This window comes from Heloderma suspectum, chromosome 4 (genome assembly GCF_057233095.1).
Source record: "Heloderma suspectum isolate Gila_16-S chromosome 4, 16-S_ref, whole genome shotgun sequence".
In the NCBI taxonomy this organism is placed as follows: domain Eukaryota; kingdom Metazoa; phylum Chordata; class Lepidosauria; order Squamata; family Helodermatidae; genus Heloderma; species Heloderma suspectum.
In genome coordinates, this window is record NC_139461.1 from 137716599 (window position 1) to 137720169 (window position 3571).

The 3571-nt window shown below is 44.0% G+C and overlaps 1 pseudogene; it reads left to right on the forward strand.

Moving 5' to 3' along the window:
• Positions 1-1754: 1754 nt before the first annotated feature.
• Positions 1755-2962, forward strand: LOC146347442 (zinc finger BED domain-containing protein 5-like; annotated as a pseudogene).
• The last annotated feature ends 609 nt before the right edge of the window (positions 2963-3571 follow it).

Consider the following 3571-nt stretch of genomic DNA (forward strand, 5'->3'; position numbering starts at 1 on the left):
TTACAACTGAGATCAGTGCTTGAACGCAGTGGTGGGCTCGGTGAGGGCAAATAAGGTGACACTAAATCCTGATAAGCTGGAGGCACTATGGATGAGTGGTTCCCAGGTCCGGGGATTACCAGCTCTGGACAGGTTGTACTCCCCCTGAAGAAACAGGCTTGCAGTTTGCAAGTGCTCCTAGATCCATTGCTATCATTGGAGGCCCAGGTGACCTCTGTGACTAGGACTACCTCCTACAAACTTAGGCTGGCCCACCAACTGCACCCATTCCTGGATAGGAATAGCCACATCACTGTGATCCATGTGTTGGTAGCCTTGAGATTGGACTACTGTAATGCACTCTATGTGGGGCTGCCTTTAAGGCTGGTTCGGAAACTGCAGCTAGTGCAGAATGCAGCAGTGAGGTTATTGACTGGGATGCCTTACCGCGTATATATTATGCCTGTGCTCAAGATAGTCAGGTTGCTTACCTGTAACTGTAGTTCTTTGAGTGGTCACCTGTGCATTCACACATATGGGCTCTGCGCCTGCACAGAGACTCATTTGGGAAACTTCCAAGTGGCATAGTTATTTGGCGGGAACCCCTCCCCCACTGTCTCTGGCATATATAGCATGGGTTCCACCTTCCCCTCAGTTCCTTGAGAACACAAGAGTCCCAGACTGAGGAGAAGAACACCTCGGTACCAACAGGCTGTTGACACCAAAGTGGGGATGGTGGTGGTGGTGGTGGTGGTGTGAATGGACAAATGACCACTCAAAGAACTACAGTTACAGGTAAGCAACCTAACTTTCTTCTTCGTGGTCTCTGTGCATCACACATACGGGCAAGTAACAAGCTGACTTACTGGAGGTGGGTCGGTGTCTCAGTGTAGTACTGACGAAAGCACAGCCCTGCCAAAGGCACAGTCCGCTCGAGCTTGAATGCCCAGTCGGTAGTGCTTTATGAAGGTAGAAGGCTTAGAACAGGTGGCTGCCTTACATAAATCTATGATGGGAACCCCTCTTGCAAAGGCAGTGGAAGTCGACACTCCCCTTGTCAAGTGCGCTCGGACTCGAGTTGGTAGGGGTTTCCCAGAGACTTCATACGCCAGTCGAATGATGTGTACGATCCAGGATGCCAGCCTCTGAGAGGAGACTGGAGAGCCCTTATTGCAGCGGTTCTCAACCTGTGGATCGCGACCCCTTTGGGGGTCGAACGACCCTTTCACAGGGGTCGCCTAAGACCATTGGAAAACACATATTTCCAATGGTCTTAGGAACTGAGACACCGCTCCTCTATCCGTCTCCAGGCGGGTCCACCCACATGCAGATACGCCCACATACGAGTAACTGGCGTGATGACATCATCACGCCAACCCCATCACATACACCCCGTACAAATACAGATGTATGTGACAGGGTTGGCGCCATAATGTACTTATGTGGACCAGTCACACATGTGTAGAGAGCAGCTACTGTGTAGAGAGCAGCTACTGTGTAGAAAGCAGCTGCTGTGTTGAAAGCAGCTACTCTGTTAAAAGCAGCTACTGTGTTGAAAGCAGCAGTATTGGAGGTAAAACGACACTTCATGAATTATAATTACTGGGTAAATGTAAAATCATGTACTGTAAAATCATCAACTACTGCAAAAAAAAAAATCTGTACCATGGGAACTTAATCTGGATGCTGATCGGTCTTTTTATATTCAGCTGTGGTTGATGTGAATACTGCCCCCTTGTGATAGTAACAGGTATGTAAAAACAACAACACGGACAATGGTAAATCTTTTTTCTTTTCTTTTTTGCAAACCTCTTGAAACAACAACTACTGCACATGATGTATTTGACACAGTTGGTTCATTTCTGAAAGAGCATAAGATCTCTTGGGAAAAGGTTTGTGGTGTTTGCACAGATGGTGCTCCAGCTATGCTAGGATGTCGATCTGGATTTAAACGTTTGGTACTGAATGAGTCACCAAAAGTCATCGGAACTCACTGTATGATTCATCGGCAAATATTAGTAACGAAGACCCTGCCACAAGAGTTACAAGAAGTAATGAAAAGCGTCATAAGTTCTGTCAATTTTGTAAAGGCGAGCACTTTAAACAGTCGACTGTTTTCACAACTGTGCAACGAGTTGGATGCACCAAACAATGCGCTGCTATTTCACACTGAAGTGAGATGGTTGTCGAGAGGAAAAGTTTTAAAATGTGTTTTTGAGCTTCGTGATGAACTCAAAACGTTTTTTAATCAGAAAGCAAGACCGCAGTTCGAAGCACTTTTCAGCGATAAAAGTGAACTGCAGAAAATAGCTTACTTGGTTGACATCATTGCCATCTTGAATGAGTTAAATTTATCACTGCAAGGACCAAATTCAACATGCCTCGATTTGTCTGAAAAGATCCGATCATTCCAAATGATCCATTCCATTCAGCTTTGGCAAAAAAAATTGGATGAAAATAAAATGTACATGTTGCCTACCTTATCTGCTTTCTTTGAGGAACATGACATTGAACCAGAAAAAAGGATTACGATGATAATTTCTGTGAAAGAACACTTGCACATGCTTGCAGACGAAATTTCATCGTACTTTCCAAATCTACCTGACACCCCATTTGCACTTGCCAGAAGCCCATTCACAGTCAAAGCTGAAGATGTTCCTGAGACAGCACAAGAGGAGTTCATTGAACTTATTAACAGCGATGCAGCGAGAACTGATTTCTCTACAATGCCAGTAGTACAATGCCAAAATTCTGGATCAAGTGTTTGCAGTCATATCCTGTTCTGTCTGAGACTGTGTTGCGCCGTCTTCTTCCATTTCTAACAACATATCTTTGTGAAACAGGGTTTTCCAGCTTGTTGGTTATCAAGTCTAAATACAGAAGTAGACTTGTTGTGGAAGATGATCTTCGTTGTGCTCTTGCAAAGACTGCCCCGAGAATTTCTGATCTGGTGAGAAAGAAGCAATATCAACCTTCGCACTGACGTTGGCTTTTTACGCATACTGTCGCAAAATGTAGCAATGTAGTTTACTGTTGTTATATTAAGACTGTTACCCATGCTACACCATGCTTCAAGACAAAATTTCATTTATTTGTAATTAGAAATAAATATTTCACAATATATAATTACATATTGTTTTTGTGATTAATCACTATGCTTTAATTATGTTCAATTTGTAACAATGAAAATACATCCTGCATATCAGATATTTACATTACGATTCATAACAGTAGCAAAATTACAGTTATGAAGTAGCAACGAAAATAATTTTATGGTTGGGGGTCACCACAACATGAGGAACTGTATTAAAGGGTCGCGGCATTAGGAAGGTTGAGAACCACTGCCTTATTCGGTCCCCCATAGCATAGGAAGAGCCACTGGGAGTTGTGGAAAGGCTCAGTCCGTGACCTATAGAAGACCAGTGCTCTCCGGACATCCTAGAGTGTGTAGCCGTCATTTCAAATCAGAAGTTAGGGATGGAAAGAAGGCAGGGAACACGATCGGTTGATTAAGGTGGAAGTCTGTGACTGAGGAAGTCTGAGGAATGCTAAGTCTGGCCTCAGGACCACCTTTTCCTTCTGAAATACAGTG